At 38.5% G+C, this 17895-nt stretch overlaps 1 long non-coding RNA gene across 1 annotated transcript in view; it reads left to right on the top strand.

The window, feature by feature from the left end:
* LOC140498297 (uncharacterized) overlaps nucleotides 1-16456 on the top strand; it is a 29933-nt gene extending 13477 nt beyond the window's left edge. Inside the window, exon 3 of the long non-coding RNA XR_011965059.1 lies at nucleotides 16008-16456. This is a non-coding gene — a long non-coding RNA (uncharacterized lncRNA). The remainder of the gene's footprint in view (nucleotides 1-16007) is intronic.
* The last annotated feature ends 1439 nt before the right edge of the window (nucleotides 16457-17895 follow it).

Genomic DNA, 17895 nt, shown 5'->3' with positions numbered 1-17895 from the left:
AATCCCATGTGGTTCTACACGAACATGCCATGATTCTCCTGCCTGCTAGTGCCTCCCCTCCCTCCAAATTATCTTGTTTTTCTTTTGGATACACCTACATATGTACACCTTGTCTCCCCACCTAGATTGTAAGCTTCGGGATAGGGAATATTTCACTATTGTCTTCTTATCAGCAGCATCTATCACAGTAGATTAAGTAGCAGTAGCAGCTTAAAAAATGATTGTTGATGAAAGACAATTGACTTGGACAAAAAGAAATCCTCTTTAATACCTACCTAATCAATGCAATCTCCTATTCACCAAGGCACTTTCCCCAAACTCTTCCATCTCTCTTCAAACCTCCTGTTGTTTCACCTCTCCTCCCCTATCAGTTAAGAATTTTGCCTTATATTTCATTAAAAATATTGAGAGTATTCACAGATACCCTCTTTGTACCATCTGCTCACCTCACATAACTAAGATGCCTTCTGCATCTATCTCCTTCACCCCGTTTCACACAAAGAGGTGGTCTTTTTCCTCGCCAGGACAAATCCCTCTACATATACATTCCATCTCATTTTTTCCAATAATTTGTTCCATCTATTATCCCCATCTTTCATTTACCTTCAGTCTCTCCTTGTCCATTGGTTTCTTGCTGTTGCTTACCAATATACCCATGTCTCTTCCATCCTCAAAAAAATTCTCTCTTGACTCATCTGTCTCTGCCAGCTATCATCATATATCTCTCCTTCCTTTGGTGGATAAACTGCTTGAGAAGGTCTTCCACAATTGGCTCTTCACTTCCTTTCCTCTCACTTTCTTTTTAATTCTCTTCAGTCTGGTTTGCAGTTGCATAATTCAAGTGAAATTGTTCTCTCCAAAGTTACCACCGATCTTTTAATTTCCAGATCTAATGGCCATTTCTAAATCCTCATCCTTCTTGACCTCTCTGCAGCCTTTGACATTGTCAATTATTTTATTTTTGATACCTTCAAACAGCCAAAGAACAATCAATTCCAATAATGGACTGAAAAAAAGTAAAAGAAAGGATCCTACCAAATTCTTTGTATGATGCAAATATAATTTTGATACTTAAAGTAGCGAGATTCAAAACAGAAAAGACAACTGTGGACAAATATTCCTAACAAACACTGACCAAAAATTTCAAATAAAATATTAGCAAAGAGGCTATAGCAACACTTTACAAAAATTATATACTATGACCAGGCTGAAATTTTACCAGGAATTCAGGGTTAGTTCAATATAAAACTAGAAACATATTAATAATAAGAACAACAAAATCTTATAATTATATACATTGATACAGAAAAAGTTTTTGAGAAAATACAACACCCATTTCTGATCAACATAGAAATAAATGTTTTCCCTTCATATGGTGAGTATCTGTCAAAATCTGGAGCCAGCTCAAAATTTCAATATCATGGGGATCATTACCAGGGAAATAAACTAGAGGCTTTTCCAAAAGGATCAGAGTAAAGCATGGATGTTCTTTATCACCACTATTATTTGATATAGCAGTAAGATAAGAAAAACAAATCAAGGGACTGAACATAGACAAGAGGAAACAAAATTATTGGCTTTTGCAGATGATATGGTAGTTTACTTAGAGAACCCTAGAGTATCAAATAAAAATTAATTGAAATAAGAACTTTAGCAAAGTTGCAGAATAATATATAGAATACAAATTAAGTCTACATGATTCATCAGTATTTCTGTATGTGACCAACAAAATTAGCAGTAAGAGAAAGAGAAGTTCCATTTAAAATAACTATAGGAGATTTAAAATACTTAAGAATCCACCTAACAAGGTATACATTGGAACTATGTAAATATCACTGCAATATGCTTCACACAAATAAAGACTGACCTAAATAATTGGAGAAATATTATTTGCATATAAGTAGGTTGGGCCAATACTTTTCACACTGAAAATGCTACCTAAATAAATTTACTTTTTCAATGCCGTGCCAATCAAACTACCAAATGATTACTTTACAGAGATAGAAAATAATAACAAAATTCATCTGGAGGAACAAAAGGTCAAGAATATCAAGGGCACCCCAATTGATAAATGGTCAAAGGATATGAACAGGCAATTTTCAGAGGAAGAAATTAAAGCTATCTATAATCATATGAAAAAATGCTCTAAATCACTATTGGTTAGAGAGATGCAAATCAAAACAACTCTGAGGTACCACATCACACCTATAAGATTGGCAAACATGACAGAACAAGAAAATGATAAATGCTGGAGAGGATGTGGGAAAGTTGGAACACTAATTCATTGTTGGTGGAGCTGCGAGCGCATCCAACCATTCTGGAGAGCAATTTGGAACTATGCCCAAAGGGCTACAAAAATGTGCATACCCTTTGACCCAGCAATATCACTACTAGGACTATATCCCCAAGAGATCATAAAAATGGGAAAGGGTCCCACATGTACAAAAATATTTATAGCAGCACTCTATGTAGTTGCCAAAAACTGGAAGTCAAGGGGATGTCCATCAATTGGGGAATGGCTGAATAAATTATGGTATATGAATGTAATGGAGTACTATTGTGCCATAAGAAATGATGAACAAGAAGACTTCAGAGAGGCCTGGAAGGACTTATATGACCTGATGCTGAGTGAAAGGAGCAGAACCAGGAGAACTTTATGCACAGCAACAACCACAGTGTGTGAGAGTTTTTTCTGGTAGAATTAGATTTTTGTAATAACACAAGAACTTCTTACCAAAAAAAAAAAAATCCCAATGGAGGATCTCAAGGCAAAATGCCTGCCACACTCAGAGAGAGAAATATGGAAGTCACTCACATATTGTAGCAGATCATGTTTGTGTATGTGTATGTGTTTGTGTATCATGTTCTGATTTGTTATACGATTTCTTTCATTTATCTTAGTCTGACTACATAGCATGACTATAGTGAAAATATACTCAATAGGAAAGTATATATAGAATCTATACAGAATTGTATGCAGTCGTGGGGAGGGAGGGGGGTAGTGGGGAGTAGGTGGGGAGGGATAAAATCGCAATTGTATGGCAGTGATTGTTAAACATTACAAAATAAAAAAAAAAAAAAAGAATATCAAGGGCAATACTGAAAAAAGTTGGAAGGAGATCTACCAGTACCAGGTCTTAAACTAGCATACAAAGCAGTAATCATCTGAACTATCTGGTACTTGGTGGTTTTTTTTTTTAAACAACTACAGATAGATCAGTGGAATAGATTAGGTTCATAATGCATAGAAGCAAACAAATACATTGGTATAATGTTCACCAACCCTCCCCCTCAATCCAGCTTCTAGGATAAACACTCACTATTTGACTAAAACTATTGGCATAACTCAAAAGCATTCTGACAGAAATTAGATTTAGACCAACACTTCATGCTAAATATCAAGATAACCTCCAAACAGATGATCCATATATTAAATGTAAAAGGTCACATCAAAAACAAATTAGAGAATATGAGAAGAAATTACCTTTCAACTTGATGGAGAGGGGAGGAATTCATGACCAAACAAGGGATAGAGAGGGTCATAGAAAATAAAATGGGAAATTTCAGTTATATTAAATTAAAAGTTTTGCATAAACAAAACCAATGCAGCTAAGATTAGAAAGGAACAGTCAACTGGTCAAAAAAAAAGATATTTAAAGTCAGTTTCTGTAATAAAGGTTATCATTTCTAAGATATATAAGGAAAAAATTCAAAAGCGTTCTCCAATTGATAAATGGTTAAGATATGTGAATAGGCAGTGGTCAAGGGAACAAATCCAAGTTATCAATGGCCAAGTGAAATAAATAGAGAAATGCAAATTATAACAATTTAGAAATTTTACCTCATGTGTATCAAACTGACAAAGTTGGAAAAAAATGACAAATGTTGGAGAGGCTGTGGGAAAACAGGCATGTTGATGAGTCATTAGAGGAACTATGAATTGATCTAGTCATTCTGGAAAGCAATTTGGTACTATGCCCAAAAAGTTGCTAAGTTTTGTATACTTTTTGACCCAGAGATAACATATACTAATCCTATATCCCAGGGAGATCAAAGAAGAGGGAAGGGACCCATATGTACATAAATATTAATGACATTTCTTTTGTAGTGTCAAAGAACCAGAAACTAAGGAGGTGTCCATCAACTGGGGAGTGGCTGAACAAATTATGGTACATGGATGTCATTGGATACTATTGTGCTATAAGAAATGATATAAGAGATGGTTTCAGAGAAGCTTTGGAGGACTCATATGAGTTGATGTTTTATGAAATGAATAGAAATTTGAGAATGATTTATGTGGTGGCAACAACCTTATAAAAATGAACAACCTTGGAAAGCTTAAGAACTCTGACCAATACAATGAATAACAATGATCCCAGGGCCAGTGATGAATAGTGTTACCCGCCTCCTGACAGAGAAGGGATGAATTCAATATGCAGAACAATGCATACAGTTTTGGACATGGGCAATGTGAAATTTGTTTTGTTTGTTAGAAGGGTTTTGAGTTATTTTTTTCAGTAGTAAGGGGAGGTGGGAGGGAGAGAAAAGAAATGTTTTAATTGAAAAAATTTGAATATTTAGAATACTTGTTAATTGTTTGATAGGTTCAACCCTTGTGGCATCCATGATATATTTTACATCTGGAATCTGGTGTACCATACATACCTCTGTCTACTTCAGGAAAGATTGAATGGATCCAGAAGATTCAGAGAAGGGCAATTAAAATAATCAAAAGAATGGGGAGGATTAGGAGAAATGATTAATATATGTAGCATATATATATAGGATTACGATTGAAATGTATTTCCTCCCAGAGAGTACAGAACCTCCTTGATGGTAGAGATTATGATTTTTTTTGTCTTTGTAACCCTAATGCCTAGTGCAGTATTTGGTGCATATCAGTACCTTAATGAGATACTTGCTGATTGACTGATTGATTTGGTTGGGAATAAACACAATCGGAGCATCCCGAAGCTTCAAAGCTATTTACTTAGGATGAATTAAATACATTCTACATGGTGAGTGAAATCAAGGAACACGGTAAACTCCAGGTATTATACCACCACTAGAGGTGGTATAAATTCTAAATGTATATTGCTTCCAAAGTGGTTTAGATAAATTCTCAGGAACATAGATTCAGAGCTGGAAGGGCCCTTGATGGTCATCTGATTTCACGATCTCATTTTACCCATGAAAAAACTGACTTGTCTGATATCATAAAGATAGGAAGCAGCAGAGTCCAGGATTTAAATCCTAGTCTTCTGAGCTCCAATCTGGCACTCTTTCTGATGTAGGTTAGGTGACAGATTCATAAATGCTATTAAGGGGAATTAGGATTATTTGGAGGAGTGATCCTGAACAATAAGGTTGACATAAAATACACTAAGTTCTCTGGTGGTATCATTAGAGACTAATCTCTGAGTTAGCTGATTCATGAGCTGATCTACTGTAGAAATCCTTGCTGGTCTTAAGCTCCCTATTTCTAGAAGAGAGGCAGATCTTAGATTTTATAAATGTGAAATAGTGGAAATTGTGCTGGCCCAGGAATTAGAACACCTGTGTTGTAGTCGTGTTCTGAAATCAGCCATCTGTATGGCCTTGGGCAAATCAATCAATCAATCAACAAGTATTTATTAAGTGTTTACTATGTGCCAGGCACTGCACTGGGGATGAAAGTACAATGAATGAAACATTTCTGCTCCCGAGGAACTTATACGCTAATGGACAAGTGTGTATAATAAGTACTTATAAAAACATACAGTAAAAATATAAAGGGAATAAATGAAAATATGTAGAAAGCAGTTAAATACAAAAGAGTCTGGGAGAAAGAGCATTAGCAGTTGAGGGTCTTAAGAAAGATATGCATAAAATAGTGCTTGTACTGAGTCTACAAGGAAGAAAGGGACTTTGTGAAGTACAGATAAGTAGGAAGTGCCTTCCAGGAGCATGGGATGTCCAGTGCAAAGGTATGAGGGCAGTCATGAGTGAGGAACAGAGGGGAGGTCAGTTTGGGTGGCTTGCAGAATATGGGAGGGGGAGGAATGTCTCATGAGAAAGATAGGTTTGGCAGTAAGAAAGTAATGTCCTATGGAAAGATAGGTTTGGCAGGGTTTTCAGAGCTAAACAGAGGAATTTATATTTTATTCTGGAGGCAATAGGAAACTATTGAAGTGGAGTGAGTAGGAGAGTCACATGGACAGACCTGTGCACTTAAAGAAAATTATTTTGGCTGCAGTCTTCAGGAGGACCTGGAGTAGTGAAAGTCTTGAGGCAGGAAGACCTTTTAGAAGGCTATTACAGTATTCTAGGTGAGAAGTTAGGAGAACCTCAACTCAGGTGCTAGCTATGTGGGTAGAAAGAGGGAACTGAATGTCAAAGATATTGTGAAGGTAAAAACGGCAACATTTGGTAAGTTATTGGATATTCAACAGGAGGAAGAGTGAGGAGTTAAGGACAGTGCCAAGGTAACAAACCTCTGTGACTGGAAGAATGGTGGAAACTTTGGAAGAGGGGAAAGTTTTTGGGGAAAGATAATTTCGGTTTTGGACATGTTAAATTTGAGATGTCTCTGGGACATCCAGTTTGAAACGTCCTATGGGCAATTAATGACATGATACTGAAACTCAGGGGAGAGACTAGGGCTGGATGTATGGATTTGAGAATCATCTGCATGCAGATAATAGCAAACTTATAGAAACTGATGAAGATACTGAGCGAGGGGGTAGAAGGAGCAGAGAAGAGGGACTAGGACAGAACTTTGGGGAATACTCACAGATAGGAAGTGGGATATTGAAGATAAGTCAGAAAAGGAGATTGAATAGGAGAGGCACTAGACATACAGGAAGAGAATCAGGACAAGGTAGAATTATGAGAAACTGGAAAGTTTCTAGGAGGTGAGGATGCTCACTCATATCAAATACAGCTGTTGTCATTTGTCCTGCATTTTCGAAGAGGACCATGATATCATGGAGGTGAAGTCGTGACATGCAAGTGCTGCATGTCAAATGTAGCATATAGGTTGAGAAGGATTAGGGCTAAGAAGAGATCACCAACTTTGACAATTAAGAGATCCTCAATATCTTTTGAGAGAGCTGTGTACAGTTGAGTGATAAGGTTGGAAGCTAGAATGCAACAACAACATGAGGGAGAGAAGTGAGTGAAAGAAAAAGTGAAGGCCGTGAATGTAAGCAGTGTGTTCAAGGGGTTTGATTAAGGAAGAGAGGAGAAAAATCGAATGTAGTTTGAAGGGATGGCAGCACTTAGTGAACTTTTATTTTCATTCCTTTATTTTAGGATAGGGCAGAATTGGATATGTTTGAAGGCTACTAGTAGGGAAGGAATCAATAGACAGAGAGGGATTGAAGACTCAAGAGGAGAGATGATTGAGGATGTAAATGACTGGAGATGAGAGTAAATGGGATCAAGTACATATGTATAGGGGTTGGCCTTGACAAGGAGAAAAGCCATCTCTTTGTCAGAGACAGAGAGAAAAGAGGAGAAGGTGGGAGATGATGACAAGAGGTTCTGAGATGACGAGAACAGGAGAAGAAGGAGCTGGTGCTGGACAGCCTTAATTTTTTCAGTAAAGCATGAGGCAATGTCCTTAGCTGAGAGAGAGCAGGAAGGAAGAGTGTGGAAGAGGCAGTGTACATAGTCCCTCATTAGTATTGCCAAGTACTTGGAGCCCGAGGCATGAAGGAATAGCTTTTGTCAGCATGAGACAGAAACAATTAGGGAGGAGAAAATATGTATATATATATATACATATATATACATAGTTATATATATACATGTGTATATACATGTATATATACATATATATAACTAGATATATATGTATATATAACTAGATATATATGTAACTATACATATATAATTAGATAGTGAGGTCCAGTGGAGGTTGTATAATCTGAATTTGTAAGGTACTTGGGAAGCATGTTTTTAGATATCCTCCAGCTGCATTTAGCAGCAAATAAGTAGGAGCAGAGGCAGTGGATGATGATGGAAAGGTTTGACAACAGATCAGTGTTGGTAAAACAAGGGGGTAAAGTATTTGAGAAGAGTGTAGAGTTAACACGGCCATTAGATTGAAATTGGAAAAGGAAGAAAATGAAATCAGAATGGAGATATGACCTGAGAAAGTACTAAGGGGTAGAAGGGATGTGATGATGGTGGTAGAAGGATGGGTTTAGGAGGGATAAGGTATAGCGAAAGATGGAATGAATGAGTGAAACATACATCCCCACCCAGGAGAGGTAGGAAGTTTTTCCAAAGGGATAGACCCATATTGCATGCTGTGTACACAGAGGGAGATGTTACTTTTTTGAGCACTGCACTTCATACCTGTGGAAGAGAACTTGATGGAAGATGCTTGGGAGAAGGACTTGGGGAGAGATGTGTTGAGAGAGGCAGCTCTCCTAAGTGATGAGTATCTAATAGGAGTCCTCAGAGGCAGATACATGTGGGAAAAATAGTCCTCCTCATATCCCTTGATTCTAGTGCTTGCAATTCTAGGGACAGCTGAGAGCAGACCCTCATTGTTGACATAGTTCCTTCTCTCTTTGGTTGAGCTGGAGGGTTTTATCTCACTTCCAGCTGAAGGGCTTCTTTACTCTGGTGTATTCATTGCTCTATTGTAATCTGTATAAAGTCCTCAACTTCTTTTTACTGTTTTGTTTGGATAAATTGGTTTACTTACTATTCACTATTTCTGTTGGTCTTTTGTGTAATCAGTGTTTGGTGGGAAGGAGCCAAGCTGGTGTTAAGCTAGTTAATTCCTCCTCCTGAGAGTAGTCAGGGAGAGTTGTATTGAGAGGAGAGAGAGAGAAAAAGAGAGAAAGAGAGAGACAGAGAAAGATAGAGAGACAGAGACAGAGACACAGAGAGAGACACAGAGAGAAGGAGACAGACAGAGAGAGAGAGAGAGACAGACAGACAGACAGACAGACAGATGAGAGAGACTCCATTCAAGCTGCTTTAGACAGCCTGGGAACCCCCACCAAATGAGGAGGCAAATAAAGGAAGTGACTTGTTCCCTCATCTTCCTTCCCTTTTCCCCATAGCTACTCCTTAGTCCCTTTGATAAACTAGAAATACTTTGTCATGATATGGATAAATCAAGATGGTCACTCATTTCTGCCTTTTTAATTCTTGTCCCAACCTTAACCTTTTTTATGACCCTGTAGGAGTTTGCTAAAAGGTGAATACAAAAATGTTTTTGAATATTATGACTGATACTGACCACATCCTGACTAAGGCCATGTGCTTGTTGCCTGATAAAAGGGACTCTAAGTGACATTCTTTTGCTATGTAGGCAGAAATAAAAAGCAAGCAGAGGGGGCTGCATTTTTAGATAAGGGAAAGAAGGAAGTCTAACCAATGCTCCCTTTAACATTTTCCGCCCATTATTAAAGTTTTCCTTTCTGCAGGTGCTTCTCAGTAAAGTTAATTTTTATCTCATTATAGGAATTCAAGACACTTTAACTAAAATTCCCCTGATAGCCCCATTTCTTCTCTTTTTCACGAGATATCACCCACTTGTATTTTATGTTCATCCCCAAATCAGTAAAAGTACTTTTTGATGAAAACACTGACTTTTTGTAATTGCAGATATGACTCAGCAATCCCAGAAACCCACTCTAATCTTCCTGATTTTCATTTAAAGATTGTCTCCAGTAATCCACACTGAAATGGTATAAAAAGATGGCTCACACTTTGTGCCACGTAAAGTTCCTAGGGAGGATGTCATGTTGAGCATAGCCAACGAAACATCGAGACTGAAGGATTACATCAGCAGAACACTATCTTATAGGCTGTTTTCAGGTTAAGGCGAGATTCCCTTTCCAGATGCTTCTGAAAGTCCCTTCCAAATTAACACAGGTTTGAAAAAGCTAAGGCACCAGGTGTCTTTCATGTGGACATCTTTTTCTGATCCAACCAGGGGGTCCCTAGTGCTCAAAGTCAGGCGGCAGGAGGCAATATATCATTTTCACCTCTTTTCAGAAAGATCAGTAGGTTTTAATTTTATAGGCAGACTATGGGGTAAATGATTTCACTTTGTAATTTCTCAAATAATAATCCTACACAGATAAATTGTCCTGAGGAATCATTCTACCTATACATTTGAGGGCAGATTTTTCCCTCCAAAGGATACACCCATGGAATGATAGGGTCAGTCTCAGGCAAAATTGCCAAGTGGATAAAGTCAGTTCTTGATACCCTCCCTCCCACTTTTCAGTGTTGGTCTTATTATTCCAAGCTTCCCCTTTTCTCTTGTGACAGAGTGGGGAAAAAAGAATTCTGGACTAGGCTGCAGGAGATATGACTACATGTGTGACCTTGGACAAGTTACTTAAATAACTTTGAGGACTCGGGTTCCCTATATGTAAAATAACAAGGCTGGACTACATCATAGATTCAGAGCTTGAAAGAATGTCAAAGACTACGTTGTCTAATTCCTTCCCTTTACAGATAAGAAAACTGAGGCTGAGGGAAGTTGTGACTTGCTCAGGTTGACATAGCTTATAAATGTGAGGCAGCATTTGAACCCACACATCCTTTCCTCTAAGGTCTATTTTCTGTCCCATTACAGCATATTTATTATTCAGGTTCAGTTCTAACATTTTATGACTCTAGGCATCTATTCTTTGTCCCATTCCCTTGGGGTTTTTCTCTTGTAAAGATTTTTTTAAACTCTAACAGCAGTATAAAATACTTAGTAGGAAGAACTTGGCAAGGAGAAAACCAGACTTCAAATCCTGCTGCTGGCATTTATTAAATGGAGTCCTATATTTTCATGTCATCCATGTACACCAAGTGATTTAATAAGATGTTTTGGTTCAACTCCTTTACTTTTGAAGACATACTTAGTTCTATTTCCTTGGGTCTGTTTTATCTATTTGCAATATGTGAGTAAGCCATGTATGGAATGGACTAAAATGCTTTGTGATGATCAACAATAGTTGTATCAATGTTATGGCACTTATTCAATAATTACACATCAATATTAAGTTACTCTATATTCTCCTGGGAATTTTTGGAACACTGTTCTTGCTCTTTAGTCAATTATTGCTTTCTTTTAATAGATCTGGGACTTTTACTAATCTTTTATGCTCCAGACCTCAATCTCCACTTGCCCCAAAAGACGGCTCCATCTGGATGTGACCAGTATTTCACATTCAACTAGTGTGAAACAGAATTTATGCACTATATGTCTGAATCATTCAGTTAGCACTGCATATTAAAAAAAACTATGGGATTATCTTTGACTATTCCCTTTTTCTCATTTCTCATATCTAGTCATTTACCAAGTGCTATTCAAACCACCTTGGTTACAGCTGTCCCCTCCTCTCTGTTCCTACTCCTAACAACCTGATGCAAACCCGTATTACCACCCACACACCTAGATTGGAATAGCTTCCTAATACATCTATCTTCATTCTTTCTTCCATCCCACCCATCTCGATGAAGCTGCCAGAATAAGTTTTTGTATGCAAGCTCCCTCCCTAAGATATTTCATTAAATGGCATAGAGGTGACCCTGGGTTCTCAAAGGATATGCAAGTAAAGCACAAATCTTGGTAGGTTCTTCCATTTTGGAAACATTTTGCGTATGGTCCCAGGGACAGATTGAGTTTGCTTTCCGTGTCTCGCTAAGTATGGAGTGCGTTTTCACCAAAAGCCCAGCCATTTGCTAATGCATTCTTTGGCCGTGACAACTCATGAAACAAAGAAAAATACAAAATGATTTGGACTCCCTTTTCTACTCATATGGCAGAGTGGAGCAAAGAGGGCTAAGAGGCACACTTTAGGTATCTTCTATAAGCATTAACAATTATTGGGATTCTAAATGTGAGATGCTCCTTCTGTAACCAACAGCCAGCCTGCTGCTTGAGGAAATGAATCATATCAATATTTATATCTTTGTTATAAGTAAAGTCAGAAGACCAAAGGAAGGTTCAAGAAATGTTAGTCATGAGATACTTTGTCAATTGAGCAATCTATCTACAAGCATTTATTAAGTAATTACTATGCACCGAGTGAGATATTAAGCATTAGGAATACAAAAAAAGGCCAAATAGTCTTCACCATCAAAGGTCTTACATTCTAATCAGAGAGACAATGTGCACACATGTGGTATACATACGACGTGTACAAGAAGATACAAGGCTGGGGGCTTTCATTGCCAAACAAAGGACTATATTTGGTTATGGATCCCAATCAACTGACCAATAGGATGCCGCTGGAGTTTATTGAATGGGTAAGAGGAGGGACCTGTGCTTTGGGAAAATCACTTTGACAGTTGTGTGGAGATGGAATTGGAGGGGTGGGAGACTTGAAACAAGGAGACCAGTTGGAAGGCTATTTAAATCGTTCCAGTGAGGACTGAACTAGGGCAGGGGCTATGTGAGAGTCCTTCTTGCAGTGTTAAAGGAAAGAAAGAGAAAGAGACAAGCATTTATTAAGCACCTGTTATATTCCAGGCACTTATGTTAGGTACTTGACAAATATCTTATTTGATCCTCACAATAACCTGGCAAGGTAGGTGCCTATTATGATGTTTTACAATTTTACAATTTTTTTTTTTTACAAATTTTTACAGAATCCTCATTTTACAACTGAGGAAATTTGAGATAGACAGAAGTTAATGACTTGCCCAGGGTTTCAGTTCAGTTCAAGTCAGTCATTTTTCAGTCATGTCTGATTCTGTGACCCCATTTGGGGTTTCCTTGGCAAAGATACTGGAGTGGTGGGTCATTTCTTTCTCCAGCTCATTTTGTGGATGAGGAAACTGAGGCAAACAGGGTTGAGTGACTTGCCTAGGGATACATAGCTAATAAATGTCTGAGGTCAGATCTGAATTCAGAAATATGAATCTTCCTGATTTCAGGTCCAGCACTCTATCCACTGAGTCACCTAGCTTTGCCTAGGATTAGACAGCCAGTAAGTGTCTGAGGTTGGATTTGAACTCAGATCTTCCTGACTCCAATTCCAGCTCTCTATTCTCTGTACCACCTATACCCCAATGTAAGGATAAGAATAAGCAAAAAGACTACTCCAAAGATAATTGTAGTTTATTCAACACTAGCTGGTGCAGAGGATGAGAAAGTAGAAAAATTCTATAAAGCATGTGAGAAGACCTTCCAAAAGACCCTAATTTACCACCCAGTGACTTGTAGGTGGAGGAGAGGATGGGAAAAATGGGTAAGAACACATGGTTCACAAACAAGAAAGAATGAGGCCAAAGACTTATAGAGCACATAGAAGCTGCTTCCCTCTATATAGTAATACTGTAGTTAAGAACAGAATTTGGAGACGTTAGACGTGGCAATGACAGAATGATATTACAAAATATGAAACTGACCACATCTCAACAGACAGAAGCGACTGGTTAGCAACGTGGGTGTCATTTCCAAATTAGCAGTCAACGTGCAGTCAAACCATCATCTTGTTAGAACAAAGATAAAAATGTACAGCAAATTAGGAGAAGGGACAAAAATGAAACGAGGCATCACATCAGCACCAGATTTGATGAGGAAATCAAAACAGCTCCAATTTGGCCTATTTTTAAACAAGCAATTGACAGTGTAATGGGAGGACTGGATCTCAGAGGCCCAGTCCTTATAGCTTGTCGAATATGATCTGCCTGTTGGCAATGCACAGGGAGACTTGGAGATCCTGCTCCAGGCATGTGTAGTGAATGAGCTCTTTCCCCACTTAGAAGCCTGAGTAGGCATCCCCTGTTTCCTGTTGTCTTACTGCCTCATGGTAAAAAGCCTTTGACTTGCTACTAAGGTGGAATTGAAAATGCATTTAAAAAGAGACTTTTGTAGTGAGGTACAGGAAGAAATGGGCAGCTGGATAGGATAGTGGATAGAGTGTTGGACCTGGAGTCAGGAAGACCTGAGTTCAAATCCAACCTCAGACACTTACTAGCTGTGTGACCCTGGCCAAGTCACTTAACCTGATGTACTTTAGTTTCCTCATCTATAAAATGAGCTGAGGAAGGAAATGGCAAACTACTCCATTACCTTTGCCAAGAAAACCCGAAATAGGGTCAGATATGACTGAAAATGATTGAACAACAACAAAAGGAAGAAATGCTGTGAGCTGAAGTGATGGTGGAGCACCAACTCTCTGCTTGGTCATCATGGGATCATGAGTGAATGGCGCTTCTGGTTTTCTGTCTCTTGTATTTATTCTTTCCTTATTTTAAGTAAATGCATATCAAAGAAAGAACCAACCAGAAAATGACCTTGTGAGCTTTGAAAGGTTTGGAGAAGGAACTAGAATTTTAGTCATTGGAATCCATAGTGGAGTCTGCCAGGAGCTGTAGCATCCTGTAATGAAAAGCTACCTTGAGGAGTGGCCTGCTAACCTAACCCAATAACAAATTGGCCTACAAATAAGCAAATGATTTTTTGTTCATTGACTATGCCATATCCAGAAATGAATGTGTTAAGGAAGAATGGGGGCAATTGCCACTTAAGTTTGAGTCCATTCTCATTAGGGATCAGGAGGGTAGAGGAGAGTGGGCCCCAGCTTTGTAGAGTTTTGTCCTTTAGTTGATATCTATTGCTGGTCCTTCACTTCCAAAGAGGATAGATGACATTATGGGGTGATGTCTTGATTTGTGTCTGAATTGGATTTAAGCAAAACAGAACTGGGCAGAGTCATTAGCCTCACTCTTTCTTCCTGTGTCATCAAAGTCTGGTGACAAGACAAAAATCAAGACTTCTGGTGAAGGCCAGGATACAGCGGATGACCTTGGCATCTTTGATGTCTAACCAAGCTCTAAGCACTCCACAGCACCTGCTTTAGCCACCTTCATGGCCAATGAAACAAATTGTTCTCATCCACCCATTTTACCAGAGGAAGTCTTAACATGTTTGGATAAGCATCCCCTTAATTCACTGACAGATCTGAGGGCTGTCAGTTTATTGGGGTATGGCCTCTGCATGCACTACAGCTTCTAAGAGCCATGGGTGAGAGGTGAATTCCAGGTAGGTACCAAAGGTGGATGAGTAGCCCTGAAAAGGCTCAGCAAAGTCCTCACACACACACTGCTAATCCTCCCTGAAGACCTCACACACCCCTCTCTGTCACTGTCTCTTCATAAAAGTTTTTGTTGTTGTTCAGTTGTTTCAGTCACATCCAATTCTTCATGACCCCCATTTAGGGTTTTATTGCCAAAGTTGCTGGAGTGATTTGCCATTTCCTTCTCCACTTCATTTTATAGATGAGGAAACTGAGTCCAACAGGTTTAAGTGACTTTCTCAGGGTCACACAGCTAGTAAGTGTCTGAGGCCAAATTTGAATTTGTGTCTTCCTGACTCCAGGTCTGGCATTCTATTCACTGTGTCCACTAGCTGCTAACTAGTCATCACTAGTTAGATGACGTTGGTTGATACTGGGGTAGTTTTGACTGGTTAGGTGGTATTGGAGAAGTATTAACTGGTATTGATATTGAGAAGAATATACCGTATGGGGGTTCAAGTACTGTAGAAACATTGATTCCTTATTGCCAAATGAACAAAATTCCAACGATTTTGCCTGGCATTCTAGGTGCTCCATAAACAGTTGCCTCTTTACCTCTTTTTTCCCCAGCCTTACCTTGTAATATTCCTCTCCATAGAATCTATATTCTAGCCTACCACTACCCTTCCTCTCCAAATATCTCCTTCCACTTCTTCACTACAAAATCCCACCTGGTCATGATTCAGTTTCACTCAATGTAAATTTAAAATGTCTATTCTGTGCTGGTCACAAAAGAGTGCTTTGCAGAAACTGAAAACTGACTGATATAGGCTGACCTCACATGTATTTCTAAATGGGTCTCTCCATTCCTCCCCCTTCCCAGCCCCCACCCCCAAACTTCCATCACCAGACTTATAACTTCCACCTGGAGCTATCAATATGCCTTCGGTGATGGGTTTGTTTTCTCAGACATGATTGTGGTACAATGAATAAACAGCCCATGGGCTCTAAAATCTGATTTTTCTCTTTCAGGAAGGATTATGAATTCTTTTCTACCTAGAGTGGCCTCTGGCTATTCAACAGTGAGTACGGTCAACTCCTGAGCATTCTCAAGAAGAGAGGAGGAAATATATGGTTAACTTTAAAAGCGAGGCATCATGATGTGAGTGGAAAATGCACTGAACTGAAAATCAAGGGAATTTGGATTCTAGTCTTAATTTTGCCACTAACTAGCTGTGTGGCCTTGAGCAAGTCACTTCTCACTGGGTATCAGTTTCCTTTTCTGTGAAAGGAGGGGATTGGAATACATAGTCTTCAAGGCTCTTACCTGTATTTAGAAAACACTTTTCTAAAATAATAAGCATTCTAAAAACTGGAAAAAATTGGGTACCTATTGATTGGACAATGACTAGACAATCCATGATATCTGAAGCAAGGGGAATTATTGTGTAGCAATAAATGAGGACCATAAGAAATGCAGAGAAACATGGGAAAAATTTTAAGAACCGACACCAAGCAAATAAAGCATAACCTCGTAAACAATACACATAATTACTACAATAAGATAAATGAAAATAACACCTAAAGGCAAATTCAGATTAAATGCAATGACTAATATTGGTTCCAGAAAACAGGTTTTGAAACACACCTACCTCTTTTCTGTAGAGGTCTTTTAGGGTCTATGGGTGCTAAATGTAGCATACCGAGTTGACAGACTGGATCTCCACGTGGGTTGATTTTGCTTAACTCTTTTACTTTGTTAAAGGATAAGTCCTATCTGTGGGTGAGTGGGTGGGAGGGATGCATATTAAGAAAACTTCAGTGTAAAAAAAAAAAGGCAATTAAAAATTAACCAATGAGAGAAACTATTGGTAGGAGAAGAGTTGTGGAAGCTTCCTTGGAACTGGGATTTTCTAAGAAGGGAAAAGGGTCCCAGGGAGACAAGAGTCTGGGAATACACAGATAGTCACCATTGTGAATATTCTGCATACAGATAACCAGGAATATATTATCTTAAACACCAGCTCATTTTTTTTCTTCTTTTTTCCTAGTTCCTTTTCTTTTTGCTCATGTGTTTTCAAAGTTAGCCCTGTGACGAAGGAAGGGACATCTAATTGCCACTTACTCTCCATCCACTAGACCTGGATGGGAGAACTTGCATCAGACCATCCTGTCTTTTTTCTCACTCTCTCAAATATTTGTGTTTGTTTCCTTATAAAAGAAAAAGAAAATGTTTGGAGCACTTTTCAGTGAGTCACAGCAGTGTTGTGTGTTTGTATATATCTTCCATGGAGAGCTTTAAACAGGAAGCCAGGCATCAAAATTGTGGTCCAATTAAGGTTCTGGTGAAAAATAGGGGGAAAAGGGAATGGAATCACCATGATCTGATTGGACATGTTACTGTAAATCTCGCAACAGTGGCTTTAGAGGAGGATCTCTTTTTAAATTCTGAACCTCCCCTAAAAATTTTAGGAATGTTTCTTTCACCTTCGTAATAGGATGAACACATGTCCAGAGGAAAGAAAACTGTCTGTGTCTTCTCTTTTCTGTCTTGCCTATGCCCTGCTCTCAGCAATTAGAAGGAACTCTCTCAACTTTGTCAGAAAAAAAGTAGTTTGCAAGGTCTGCATAAATGTCAGTTATCAGCTATTATTTACCACCAATGTGGCAAAGTTAAGTGGTTTGGGGGCAGCTTTCTAGCCACATAGTGGAAAATGAGTGAATATAGAGACCTCAGACTCCTAAAATTGAATCACACAGCTTTATTTATTTTTATTTATTTATTTTTACAGTTTCCTTCTGTTCTTCTGTGCTTCCCCCTGGGTTTGGCAAACAGTAGGTGCATAATCAATGTGTTAATGATAGAGACAATTTATATGGATACTATCCATTTTACATTGATGTAAAATGTTCCTCTTCC

The sequence above is a fragment of the Notamacropus eugenii genome, chromosome 4 (assembly GCF_028372415.1).
Source record: "Notamacropus eugenii isolate mMacEug1 chromosome 4, mMacEug1.pri_v2, whole genome shotgun sequence".
NCBI classification, from domain to species: Eukaryota; Metazoa; Chordata; class Mammalia; order Diprotodontia; family Macropodidae; genus Notamacropus; species Notamacropus eugenii.
The sequence above is the reverse complement of the archived record's forward strand: the minus strand, read 5'-3'. Positions and strand labels throughout refer to the sequence as shown.